The sequence below is a fragment of the Lactuca sativa genome, chromosome 4 (genome assembly GCF_002870075.4).
Source record: "Lactuca sativa cultivar Salinas chromosome 4, Lsat_Salinas_v11, whole genome shotgun sequence".
Taxonomy (NCBI): Eukaryota; Viridiplantae; Streptophyta; class Magnoliopsida; order Asterales; family Asteraceae; genus Lactuca; species Lactuca sativa.
In genome coordinates this window covers 21271277-21286415 of record NC_056626.2, presented here as the reverse complement: position 1 = coordinate 21286415, position 15139 = coordinate 21271277, and the positions used below count along the sequence as shown (strand labels likewise).

Here is a 15139-nt window from a genome sequence, read left to right as displayed (position 1 = left end):
AAATTAGAAGATGTGGGGTGGGTGAGATTTTTTTTTGGCTTTTTTAACTTAAAATAAAAAAGAAAAAAAATTAAAAGAAATTAAAAAAAATTAAAAAATAGTAATCCAATAAAATAATATTTGTTAATATATAAATATTATGTAATAAAAATAAAAATATAAATAAGTTATAATCCGTTAAGGAAGAATTAATCTAATAAAAAAGAAACTAAAAGAAAATAATAATCAATCAAAGTAATATTTTTTATTATATTTTTTTGGAAACGGATAACGATTTTATAAAAGGGTCACACCTAGCAAGAAACTAGATGAGCCCAGCAAGAAAAGTACAACAAAAAGATTACATGAGAGAAATAAAAGGAACAGGAAACATAGAAATACACTGCATTATAAATGAGCAAATGGAGACACGATCCAATCACACCATCGAATATTCCTCATTGATCCCCTATATTTTAACCAATAGAGAACCAATGCTTGTATGTCATCCATAACCTGAGTCGGACTCCTTTTCACCTGATTTAAGATCCTCTCATTCCGGGCTTTCCATATACTCCAGATCATGCCATAACATATCATCGTAAGTGTTCTCCGCTTCTTCGTACACTGGCTCCAGTTGGCTACAAAGTGTAAGAGTGCATCTAAGTTATCGATACCTCCCAGATTGATACCACACCAATTCATTATCCAATTGCGCACAATAACTGCAAACTCACACTGAATGAAAATATGGTCTGTAGATTCAACACGATTCAGACAATATCCACAAATTATTGAGGGTATTTGAACACCTCTAACTTCCAATGCTTGTGTTGATGGGATTCTGCCCCATTTGGCCCGCTAAACGAAACACAGTACTTTGAGTGGGACTTCTTTCAACCATTCAACTCTAGGTCCTGGTAAGGTGGGGGTAAATTCGTCCAATTTTTTCCGGAAATCCTCCACCGTATACAACCCATTCGTACCAATTTTGCAGCTCCAAGTATCCGATTTGTTTGATATACAAAACTGCCCCAACGATCCTTCAAGATGTATTAGGTTTCGATTCAGATGTGGTGCCATGGGATCCGAGTTCCAATTCCATGTGAATCTATCACCTGATATGCGTTCATTGACTAGACATCTTTTCCTTCATTCAATATTGAACAACTCTGGAAAACTTGATTTTAAGGTCTCGTTTCCCCACCAGGTATCTAGCCAAAATAACATATCTTGTCCATTCCCAACTTCCTTTTTGAAAATATTGTTAAGTTCCAGTCCTACTTTGTGAAAATAATATTTATTAATAATTTAATTTATTACAATCCGATAAAAAGTAATCTATTAAAAAAAATTGTAAATTAATTATCTATATATAATTAATAATCCAATAATATTTATTAATGTATAAATATTATTATTAAAAAATATTATTTATTAATATATAATAATACAATAAAAAAATTTAAAAAATTAATGTTTAATAATCAAATTAAATTAAAAAGAAGAGAGGTATAAATGGTCCTGATAGTTTAGTTATTGATAGTTTAGTTATAGAAATGGTCACTGAAAATAGAATTGTTAATTTTAAAAAAGTTATTAAGCAAGTTGTTAACGTTAACATGATAAAAAACGCATAATGTATCAAAAATTGGATCACTTTTGCAACACAAAACATTTTTGGACAATTTTTTTTTTGACAACCACATAGACATTTTTGTAATTGTCTTAAAGAAAGAAAAGTCACGTTACGAAAACGATATACACCTTTGCATATACACAACTTATTAATAAGTGAAGTCAGAACTATTCGAAAAAAGGCCGTGAAATTGCAGAAATAAAAATGACAAAATAAACACCAAAATTCTAAAAATAAAATGGAAGTTTAGGACGACTTTTTAACCAAATGGGTGTTTTTTAAAAAATTATTTACCTAAAAGGTGTACTTTTAAACATATTTACCAAACAAGGATATTTTGAAATAAATTCGCTACCCTGCTCCAGAACACGCGTTTACATCATGATTCCTCCGGTGGCCTCCATCTCCGGTCGGATGCCGCCCTCTTCGGCCACACCAAACGTCGGCACTTAATCCATGTCATTGATTGCTGTCCTCCGACGCTTCCACCACGACCGCTCACCTCCGGCGCCTCCTCAGCCGCTACCATCTCTATCGAGATTCAAAGGTTCTAAAATCTAACTTCAAATTCCTAATCTTCTAAGTATATATGATTGTAAATTAACTGCATTTTTTCTGATTTCATCTTTAATCTTTCTGATTTCTAGGTTCCATCTTTCTGGTTTCATGTTTCCTAATTTCATCTTTCTGATTTCAAGCTTCCAGCTTTTCAGTTTTCCATCTTTCTAATGAGTTTCGTTGAATGTAGATTAGATCTGGATTTTTCTGATTTCATCTTTAATCTTTCTGATTACAGGGTTATCATGTTTCTTCATTTCATCTTTCTGATTTCAATTCATGTTTTCCATCTTAATAATAAGTTTCATTGATTGTAGATTAGATCTGGATCCGATAGCACAACAAAACCCTCAGAAAGAAAACTTCAAAGATTAGAGATTTCATATCTTAATTCTGTTAAAGAAAGAGAGAGTTCTAAACTGTACTTTGTTAAAAGATCGATTAAAAGTTGTCTCCCAGTGTGTGTATAGCTCAGTAAGTTTTTCAAGTATCAATTAGTCAAATCGGTAATCCGATCTAAGAAGGTTGTAATTATGTTGGAAGACAATGAAATAAGAGCAAGAGAAGCGAGATTACCGCGGGTATAGACCGTAATCCCATATTCCGGCGGAACCACGTGTCTAGTTGATTTTCTTTCTTGTGTTACGTGTATGTGATTGATCTAATTGTAAATATTCAAATTGAAGCTAAAACTATTATTAATAGTTTTTGATATATTGTGTAACTAAAAGTAGTTTGATACGGATACTCTGTTGAACAAAGTGTTTTTATAGTGTATATCGAAAGCGTTTACATGAAGTTGAAATAATCTAACAGGTATGATGTTTTGCTTTTTTAGAAATATCTTTAATCAAATTGTTATTAAAAGTGTTTACCAATCAAAAATTTTTAAGATATAATTCTTTAGGTATCAATTTGTAAAACATGGCCATAATCATTGTCTAGAAAAAATTTTGAGTAAAAAAAACAAATTTTATAACTTTTTCTATGGGAAAACTAACAGTGAAAAGTTTTAAAATGTCAAAAATATATACAACAAAAACACTAAAAAAATAAAAGTTGAAATTTAATATATATATATATATATATATATATATATATATATATATATATATATATATATATATATATATATATATATATATATATATATATATATATAATTTTGAACTACACTTATTTGGTAAATATTTTTAAAACTATACCTATTTGGTCAAAAACTCAGTTTAGGACTCTATATTGTTAAAAATTGAACAACTCGAGTATACTTTTAAATAGATCTTAATTGGCCGTTTGGCACCTATGGGCTATGCAAATGAATAAATAAGCAATTATGACATGTATATCTTTGACTAAAAAATAATAGTTTGAAATATTCAAAACCAATGATAACCTTTTAAACGAATCCCGTTTATTTTATTCTAAGGAGTTACTATGAAATCATTGAAATATTCAAAATAAATGCTAATGTTTATAAATATTTTTTTTTGATCCACACTAATGTTTATAAATATGATGAAAGCACAATGAAACTTCAATAATGACTATTTTTTGTTTATATTAATTCTTTCATCGTAAACCTTAGAGATTGAGTGTGGTCATCTTTGTTGAACCAGCCCAAGTCGTTTGATAATCCCACCACACCTACCAATTCGTTGAACTTTATTTGTTTATCTCCATATCTTATATGTAATTTATTTTAATATGTTTTAAATAAATATTTATTTTAAATGATGTTAATTTAATATTTGTTTACCAAGAAATCTTGCCAACACACCCTAAATTGAATACCTAAAGAAATAATACCTTGTTATTATAGTTTTAGAATTAATGATTCGATAGGATAAAAAAATTAGACAAAATTGCAAGAATGGTCCCTGTGGTTAGGTCGAAATTGCCACTTTGGGCCAAACAGGTTTGGACTAGCACTCATGGTCCAAAGGTTTTCATTTTCTTGCCACTTTGGTACAATTTACTTTAAATTTTTTAATAATGACCATTTTGCCCTTTCTTTTTATTTTTTCAGTTTTTTTTTTGTTTTTATTCAAATACTTTTATTAAAAGAAAAAGAAAAAAGAAAATACATTTCTCTCTCCCCCCCCCCCCCCTCTCTCTCTCTCTCTCTCTCTCGCTGCTAAATGCCTAAATCTATCCAACACGAATTCACACATCTTCATCCTCTATGAAGATCTCATCCAGATCATTCCTCAGTTCAGCCAGGGCTGGGGCTGCTCGTGACCCACCGCCACTTTCCCTCTCAAACTCGCACAATCGTAGGCCCAGAAATAGTCGTAGCATTAAAGGCGGCGCGTCTCCCGCAATGTTCCCTACCATCGGTAAAAAAAGAGGAAGCAGTTTCGAAAACCCTGAACCGTCTTCCCCTAAATTGGTCAGGTTAGGATGAAGAGCAAGAAGAAGCACACGAAAAATTTGAGTTTATCGAGACGACAGAGCGCCGACGAAGTTAGTTTCAGGAGATTCGAGCATTCCGGTAATGGGTTCGATAGTCAAAGTCAAAATCTTGGTTCTAATCAAGAGTGTTTACCATTGCAGAGGAATAATCAAAGATGGGTTCATTTACCATTGATGATTTGTGAAGGTTTAAGAGCCTTTGGATCTGAGGTAAGTTGTTTGTTTCCTTACCGGTCTTCGTGTTCTTCAATGACGGTGATAGAGAAAGAGGAAAAAATGGTTGGGGAAAATAGACAGGGGTCTTGTGGTGCGGTGTTTGCACGGTGGTTGGTGGCATTGCAAGGAGGTGATGGAAGTGGAAGAGAGGCCGGTGGTGGTGGTGGTGGTGGTGAGAAAGTGGTTGAGTTAATCACCGGAGACGATGATGATGAGAATGAGGAAATTGATGAGATGGGTATTATGAATTCAAGAAGACATGTATTTCAAGACTTGGAGATTGTAAATGACAGCATCTTTGGGACAATCGATTAAGCTAGGGTGAGCATTTATGTACCACCTAAAAATGCTTTGTTATTGATGAGGTGTAGATATGATCCTATGAAGATGGAAGCTCTCACGAATCGATTCTGGGAACCAAATATGGAGAAAAACAATGAGGAAGATGAAGATGAAGATGAAGAAACTTGTAAACATGAAGAGAAAATTGAAGAGAACGTAATTCCTGAAAATCTTTAGGAGAGAGAGAGAGAGAGAGAGAGAGAGAGAGAGAAAGAAATGTATTTTCTTTTTTCTTTTTCTTTTAGAGAGAGAGAGGGGGGAGAGAGAAATGTATTTTCTTTTTTCTTTTTCTTTTAATAAAAGTATTTGAATAAAAACAAAAAAAAAACTGAAAAAATAAAAAGAAAGGGCAAAATGGTCATTATTAAAAAATTTAAAGTAAATTGGACCAAAGTGGCAAGAAAATGAAAACCTTTGGACTATGAGTGCTAGTCCAAACCTGTTTGGCCCAAAGTGGCAATTTCGACCTAACCATAGGGACCATTCTTGCAATTTTGTCAAAAAATTATGTTTAGTGTGTACAAATGTACAAATTTACTATTGTTGTGACCTAAACTATTAAAATGATTTGATAGGATAAAAAAATTATGTTTAGTGTATACAAATGTACAAATTTACTATTGTTGTGACCTAAACTATTAACAAAACACATTTGCAACAGACAATAACCGGTCTAATCTGTTTACTTCTCTTGTGGATTAATTAAATAATATGAAATGAAACTTTGCAACAGACCTAAACTATTAAAATGATCACTTCGTTTTGTAGTACCCTAATTATCATTAAAGTGTAATATTTTGTTAAAAAAACACCCTTAAAATGACATGTTCGGTTAAAAACATAAAAAATTTCTTTTTAACATATAGTCACTTATGGCACTCAATGTTGTCAATATCGGATTCCTAACTAGGATTGTTTTTGGGTTTGCAAAATCGGGATCGGGATCCTAAAATCCAACAAAATAAAATATAATTTTAATTTATAATTTTTAATCATGAAAAATATTTCAAACATTCAATTCTTTGTACAAAAGTTATAAAAACTTCAAAATATTAGTCATAAGCCACAATACAAAATGATAAATGGTAAATTGGTAAAGGGTAAAAGACATAAAGTGGTAAAAAAAATATTTGCAAAAAAAAATCAAGGGAAGGTAGGATCGGATCGAATCTCGATCCTACGATCCTATCTGCGATCCTACCCAAAATACGATCCTTTTACGATCCAGATCGTTTTTCATACCCAGGATCGTGGGATCGTACAATCCTACAATCTATGATCAGGATCGCAATTTTGACAACCATGATGACACTACATTGCTCCTGAAAATTGAATCATTCCGACTTTATACCGTTAAATATGTCTTAATGATTTAAAAGTACATCAAACACAAAAGAAAAATGTTGTAGAACAAGTTTGAAACTAAAGGCACAGAACAATTTTACGAAATTTATTTCAAAGTTCACTAGGTTAAAAAGTTTGAAATCATAATTCTAATTATGCACATACAATACATTTCCGGCGACATGAAGAACAAAATATTACAATATAGATTGATAAATTTACTCAAATTAAAGAAAAATACTTTGTCTATGAACTATCAAGACAAAATTGCAAGAATGGTCCCTGTGGTATGTCAAAACTAGCACCTTTGGTCCAAAATGGGTTTGGCTCGCAATGATGGTCCAATAGTTTCGTTTTGTTGCGAGTTTGGTCCAATTTCATATGAACTTTTTTATAATGACGGATTTGCCCTTATATTTTAATTTTTCATTCTTATTTTATTATCAGTAATTAAAAAACAATTAAAAATAAAACAAAAATAAAATACTCTCCCCCCTATCTCTCTATTTTTCTCTTTCTCTCTCTCTCTCTCTCTCTCTCTATATATATATATATATATATATATATATATATATATATATATATATATATACAAACAAAATTAATACAAATCTGGTAATGGATTTGTAAAATGAAGAACCCTAACTTTTATCAATTTTGTTCAATTCATTGTATGAAGTCGAATAGACTAAACACATACACACTCATATATGCATATGAATCTCAAGAACACTCGGTTTTTCTTGAGTTCAAGAACAAGAACATCATATTCACGAACTAAGAAATCGATTTCTGATGAACTACCATCACCACCATCGGAATCAATTTCTTCTATGAATTGCCCAACTCAAACCCACAAGCATACAAACAAACTCAATAAACATAAAGATGAAGGTAAATTGCACCCCTTTTATCCCTCTCCCTAAATCGCAGACACCGTATATCCTCAATCAGTACAGATTAAAGAGATTACGGTTTACAGATGAAAGGGATTACGATTTATAACCTAGAAATTTTTGCATCCTTTCCAATTATTGAATCAAATGCCTATCATGTCTCTCTCTCTCTCTCTCTCTTGTTCTTCTCTGAATCGGTGTGTGTATCAATTTTAGGCATAGAAGATGACTCTTATAGAAGAACAACGATAGCATTGGCATTGTAGCTCTAAACAACAATGAGAGAAAAGCCACGTATAGTGGTTTGACCTGGGAGGCGATGGTGTTGTTGGTATTCGTCGGAGATGTTACCAGGTTTAGGTGATGGGCGAGGTATGATGGATGATGACCAGAGATACTAGGTGATGTTGAGGGTCAAGCGGGTGGGTCAGGCAAGAGAAAAGATGTGTTTTCCGGCAATTGTATTCTTACATAGGTCACTGAGAGGTTGCAACATGTTTGATTTTGAAATTGTTTTCAACTGATTTCTTTGAACTTGTCGAAGAAGACATATCAGATAGGCAGGGGAGGGATGAAGAAGATGAACTGTTCTTGGGTAAAAAGAAAAAAAATATGGGGGGAATACGGTGGAGAGAGGGAGAGAGAGAGAGAGGGGGGGTATTTAATTTTTGTTTTATTTTTAATTATTGATAATAAAATAAAAATGGAAAATTAAAATATAAGGGCAAATTTGTCATTATAAAAAAGTTCATAGGAAATTGGACTAAACTCGCAACAAAACGAAACAATTGGACCACCCTTGCAAGCCAAACCCATTTTGGACCAAACGTGCTAGTTTTGACATACCACATGGATCATTCTTGCAATTTTGTCGACTATCAAAATAATAGCAATACATGTTTTTCACAAATTTTGCTATTCTTTAGTTGATTTTTTTTAGGATGTGAGCAAAGTCTCATGAAAATTTAATTTATGATTTTGGTCAATGTTAGTTTACTAGATTAAATAATTTCAAAGCATGATTCCAATTATAAACATACAATGTGCTGCTGGTGATTAATAGGACACGATATTACAATACAGGTTGTTGAATTAAAACAAATTAAAAAAAACACTTGGTTGAAGAACAATCAAAGTAATATCTGTTCCAAAATTATAGTCCATATCTTCTTTTTGGTTTGTCCAAAAATAATAGTCCACTTCTAAAAATAAATAATTTTTTTTACCAAAATATCCCCTCATTATTACTTAACAAAATAAGCATTTAACAGAACATTAAATACAAAGCAAGAACAAAACTGTTATTTTATTGTATAAAGTTAGTGGTTATTAATAAGAGTTATTGGAATTTGACCAATTTACTCTTGTCAGTTAGATCCTATTGAAATTCTTAACGTTTGCTTATTGGTAAATAGTTTTTTTAATCTCAACAAACCGACATTGAAAAAAATGGAGATAATCAAGAAAGAAAGAAAGAACTAGGGTTGCGTTGGCTTTTTTCAATCCTAAAAATGGAGAACTAAGAAACCTGAAAAGATGAAACTGTCCTTCTTACCCTTCTCCACATTCACATCTTTTTTACTAGGCATGTGTTGTTTGTATTTGTACAATTTGTCCCTTTTTTCAGTTCACGATTTGGCAGTCAACCAAGAAGAAAGCTTTATAAGTCTTCTTACTCTCTCTCACTCTCTCTTTTGCATATGTGTTCCCATGACCGTGATTGTAGCAGGGTAAAGATGATAATGGTAAGAAAAACAACGGTGTTGCCACGAAAATTACAATTAAAAGTTTTTGGGATAGGAATTGGGTCTCACGAGGCTGATAAAATTATTTGTTTATAGGGAAACCAAGACTATATACTAAAGTCCCAATATTTTCATTGATTTGACAAGAAAATCCCAAATTTTATTTTTCTAATAGTTAAGTCATAGTTCATGATTTGAAAAGAAAGTGCTAAACTTTATTTTTTTTATAGTAAAACCCTAATTACGGGCTAACCGGCAAAAAAGGATAACCGTGTCAAAAACTGTCGGTAGTTAGGAATTTACTGTCAAAATATAATGTAACACCCGTGTGTTCCAGTATGGTTTAGCTTTTATTCTCTAGGGCTAAAGTTGAAGTTTTTGGGAAAAACTCTGTGCCACAGCGGATGTCCACGGCGTGGCATTGAATAAATGGCACAAGTAATTTTATTGAGCCGTCACAGCGTGACCAAGAGTTTCCACGACGTGGTAGCTGCTCTGGCCCAAGCCCATCATTCTTTTAGGGTTCACTTCGTATTTAAACCTCTCTAAACCTATTTTAGGGTTCATTATTAGCCTCTAAGCCCATTTCCACCTCAGAAAAACACTAGCCTTCATCCTGTGTTTGATTCTTGAGATTTTTGGAGCTTTCTTAGCTTGGTGAAGAAGAGAAGAAGGAAAAGAAGGTGCTCTATTGTAGGATCTTTCAAGGAAGAAACATCATCAACATTTCTCATTATCTTTGGACCTTTGTAAGTGTCCAAGTTCCTTGATTTATGACTTTTGGTGGTAGGATCTTGAATATTATTCCTTGTTCCTCATGTTTGAGCAAGTTTGGAGGGAAGGAACTTATAAAGTTGGCAACTTTATGACTCTCCTGAGTCCTAAGAGCATAATATGTTGTGGATCTAGCATTTGGTAGAAGTTCTTGGCATTTTCTTAAGTTTTGGTCTTTAGAGCTCAAATTTGACCTAAAATGGATCTTAGACATGTATTTGACATACATGTATATAAAGCTTCCACCTTTATGATAGATTTGGTGTTATAAACCCTTTTGGAGTGGTTGGGTTAAAGACTTTTTCATATTAAGGGCTTAATGATTAAGACATCATGGATTATGGCTTTAATTGGACCTAGGGTTTAAGATCTTGATCTCTTTGGGTGTCTTAATGGATAAAGTAGGAAACTTTATCCATTGAGACAATAGTATGGACCAGATTTGAACTTTAGATCCCTTAGGATCGAGGGAGGCAACTTAATCCATTAAGTTGCTGAAGACTAAGTGCCTACGACGTGGCACCAGGTCGCCACGTCGTGATGGACTATTGCTGGAGGGCCACGACGTGGCCACGACGTGACATTCGACTAATGTCAATGTTGGCCATTGACTTTGACCGTTGAGTTTTAATATGGGTTGACTTTTTGGTCAATATCTATTTTTAGAAGGTAGACTTAGGGTTTGCCTTGGGTGGATTGTTAGGGGTGCTTTGCACCCATCTTTTGGTGGAGATAGTTGTTGGTTGTGATCAGTGCGGTGTTGCACGAGGTTTAGTTAACATCGTGATTCAGGTGAGTCTCCTCCCGGTGTTTGGCAGGTCGAAGGCACTAATGTCAGCCCATGGATTATTGTTATTTATATGATAGTTGTTTGTGTGACAATTGCATGTGTTGTATGTGTTGTATGCCTGTTTGCTATATATATTGGGGGTGAAATAGACTCGATGGTGAAACAAATCCGTTACATGTAAAACCCTGACTCTCAGGTATTAATTTTACAGCTTTATTTTCATATTGAAAGGTCCACCCGACGAGTTGGATGCCCCGAGTCGTTTAGTAGGAACGTTTTGGCCACGTGTTTAAGTGACCAACTTGCCAAGTCGGAGGCATGACTCGATGAGTTGGAGCTGGAGGACGAAACCCTCCTTTACAGCCTCCTTTGAGTTCAAAAACCCTAAAACGCATTTTCTTTAAATATTTGCGTGTTTTAAGCTTGGAAGGTGGATCTTGGTGAGAGGAGCTTGAGGATCAAGAAGCTTTGAGCAAGGAATAGTTGGGGACCTGAACTCTACTCCATTTTAGCATCACTTGAAGGTAACAAATCGTTACCTTGAATTTCCTCCTTCTAGATCTCTTCATGGTTAAGATTAGGGCTTTTCTAGCATGTATGATAACCATTTTCGGGTATGGGCTAGGGTTTGAAGCTGCAACTTCAGATCTGAACTTATCTTGGCCTCTATAACTGTAAAGTTTCCAGCTTTAGCAAGTATGAGCTATTCCCTTTGAGTTAAATCCCATCTTAAGCTTGGATTTGGTATTCTAAGCCTATAGAGCCTTGCATGCACGTAAAGTTTACAACTTTACATGATAAGCTTGCCTTAGGAAGCTAGATCTAAAATTTGGAGCCTTGGAATGGATCAAAATCATTTGGACAATAAATGGACAGCATGAACTCGACGAGTTAGGAAGGTCTTTCCCGTTGTTTGGTTTCAGCATGGACTCAACGAGTCAGTTAGTGTTTCCCCGACTTCTGGACACGCATAGACTCGACGAATTGGTCGGAAACTCGGCAAGTCGGTGAGGGTTTTATGAGCTTCTGAACTCTTAAAGAACTCGACGAGTTGCTAGATGCACTCGATGAGTTGAGTCAACATGTAACATCCCAAAAATACGATCCGAAAAATTTCGTTTTAATCAATAATAAAAACCATAATTATCAATCATTTCATTCATAAACCTAAATCGTTATATCAAGTCAAAGTATCATCTCAAAACATGTTCTTTTATCAGAGTAAACATCCCAGGATAAAACTTCTTGGTGTGTGTCATGCAGTCATCCCGAGCTCTTTCCTCCGCTACCGGAAGTACGTGAAACCAAAACTAAAAACTGTAAGCACAAAGCTTAGTGAGTTCCCCAATCTACCACATACCATACAATAACTGATAAAACACATATTGGGCCCCGCCCACTGCATCGGGCCCCGCCCGACATCAAACGAATCCGTTACCAGGCCCCGTCTCACATCGAGCCCCGCTCGGTATATAGATCTGTTTCTACCAGGCCCCGCCTGTCTCCGGGCCCTGCCCGCTACACACATACAACAATAACATATAAGCATATAAAGAAAACATACTCTATTGCACTCCTTTCCTAAGGCCTCACCTAACTTGGGCCCTGCCCTTGGTCTGCTACTGTTGAGCTATGGAACCCCGTCCACACTCCTGCTGATAGTGAGATACGGGCCCCCACCCACACTCACCTTTCTCCTATCTCGTGCCTCGCCCTTACTCTGCTACTAATGAGATACAAAACCTCGTCCCCACTCTGCTGGTGATGAGATACGAGACCTTACCCACACTCACCTCCCTACCAGGCATATACAAGTATCATACAGACAACAAGTATAATCTAACATGAAAACATTCCTCGGGCTTACCCTGACATCGGACCTCGGTTCGGTATAACATACTAGCATACAATGCCTAGGGCTAACCCCCGAGTCTTCCTACTCATCAACTACATAGGCCAACATTTTGGTCTTAGACCCATTCACACAGTGAGGAGACTCACCTTGCTCTATTGGAGTCCTGTTGATACCCCTCTGGCTGCTATTTGGAAATTCCCGAACTGCTAATCCTTCATCTCCCCAAGCTACCAATTCCAAAATAACACTTAGACCAAAATACCTTCAAAAGTCTAACTAGGTAAACCTTGGCCAAAGTCAAATTCAATGGTCAAAGTCAACGCTCCAAGTTGACCCAACTCGCCGAGTTGCTCTTTCAACTTGCCGAGTCCAATAAGTCAAAATCCTGAAATCACGACCCAACTCATCGAGTAAACCCCTGACTCGCTGAGTTCAATGGATACTCAAGGTCGTGATTTATCGAGTCAACTCGTCGAGTCAACCCTCAGAGTCGCCGAGTCCCATCATAACCAAAAACGGTACAATACACTTAGACTCGTTGAGTCCCTCCTTGGACTCGCCTAGTCCCATAGTCTGATTGGCCATCTTAACAGATTATGCCCTTACACTTCATATTCAAACCCCAAATTTTGTCTACATGCTGAAGATGATCTCATGAGGGTAAAGTTTTCAACTTTACCCAGTCGTAATCCTTCTTAATGGGTTAAGCTAAAACCCTAGCTCCTTAAGACATAACTCTATGTCGAAAAACTCATATTACTCCAATCCAAGGCATAACAACATAGATCTAGGCCTTATACACCAGAAGGACACATAAAGTCTCTACCTTTTCTTCCATGACTGGCCTTTTGAGGCTTAAAAGGCCATAACAACTCCTTAAAGCTTGCATGAGGGTTCCAATGGCATAAAGCTTGCACCTTTATGCCCTAACCACTCTTAGGGACTCAAGATCTGAAAGGATCTTTACTTGGGACATCCTTGTCCCATAGATCAAGCTCCATGGACCAAAACTCTCATAAAGTGGACATAAAGAGATCTAAGAGGCTATAAGTCAAGATGAAGACTTGATTACCAGAAAATGATAGAAATGAGATGGTGTTGCTGGATCTACAAGTTTCTCCTTGAACCTTTAGTTTCCTTCTTCTTCTTCTAGCCTCCAAGAACACCAAAACACTCAAGAATGGGTCACACACTCATAAAATGATCTAGGGTTTCGTGGGTTAAGTTCTGGACAATAGGGGCTGGGAGTGGAACCAAGGGGAGGAGAATAAGATGCTTAAATAGGGTGCAAAGTCCTGAATTTAGGGTTTCCTAAACCCTGACCAACTCGCCAAGTCGGTCCCCCGACTCGTCGAGTAGGTCACTTAACCCGCGACCCAAAACGTGTTCCTACTCGTCGAGTCATCCCACTTACTCGACGAGTCGCTTCCTGATTTTTAGATTTTCCTTTCCTTTCTAGGTCTTCTGGATTCGGGGTGTTACACAACATGGACTGTTGACTTTGACCGTTGACTTTGAGTTGGACCGAGGGTTGACCAGTTTACTTCTGGGGGTATTTTAGTAAATTGGGAATTTATGGAAATGGTGTTATGGTAAATATAGGTAGTGGAGTATGTGGTGGTAATTTGAGAGTTTGAGCTTACCACTTTAGTTTGATAGTTGTGAGGTTAGTTTTCCTCACTATACTCAAAGGTCTAAGGCACCAAGGCCGACCCTTTTGGATTGCTATCCTGATATGTTATATGATCGAGTATTGTATGATCAGTTAGATCAGTATCCTGGTAGATAGGATGTTATATGCTGTTATGATGTGTTAGATCAGTATCCTGGTAGATAGGATGTTATATGTTGTTATGATCCGTTAGTTCAGTATCCTGGTAGATAGGATGTTATATGTTGTTATGATATGTTAGATTGGTTTGTCTGTCTATAGACTTTTATGTGATTAGCTGATATATGTGCACATGTTTGATTGGTGGTTGAGGCTTATCTGCTTTGTGTGAAAGCCAATAGACCTGGGCATTCCAACCCAATGGTTGTGAGCCATGTGTATTCCATCCTGATGATGATTGGAATCGTAGTATGTGGGCCTTCCAACCTTTTAGTTGTGGGATTAGGGTATTCCATCCCGAGGATGACTGGACCCATAGTATGTTGGCATTCCAACCGGATGGTTGAGGGCTTGGGGGTATTCCAAACCGATGGTTGACTGGACCCACAGTATATTGTTCGTGATTATATGTATATTGTTGTGTGTATGGGTGTTTTGGGGGAACTCACTAAGCTTTAGGGTTACAGTTTCAGTTTTGGTTTTAGGTACCTCCGATGATCGCGGGAAGGCAAAGGCGTGATCATACAACTCCTCACATTTCATGACTTTGTCTCTAGGATACTATGATATGGAACTATTTTGAAAACAGATTTGTAATAACTATTGGTTTCTAAATGTTTTAAAAAGTTTTAAATTGGCTTGAATTTTTATGGTTGTTACAAGTTGGTAGTAGAGCCTTGGTTTGAGTGAATTGGAGGAGCACTCGAGTGAATCCAGTCTCAAATCAAGGAAATATTTTCAAAATGATTTTTAAATGG

At 35.7% G+C, this 15139-nt stretch overlaps 1 long non-coding RNA gene across 1 annotated transcript; it reads left to right on the top strand.

Annotated features, from left to right (window-relative positions):
* Positions 1-1780: 1780 nt before the first annotated feature.
* On the top strand, positions 1781-2890 carry LOC111890397 (uncharacterized). The gene is made up of 2 exons (XR_002849854.2): positions 1781-2165; positions 2494-2890. It is a non-coding gene; the product is annotated as an uncharacterized LOC111890397 (long non-coding RNA).
* The last annotated feature ends 12249 nt before the right edge of the window (positions 2891-15139 follow it).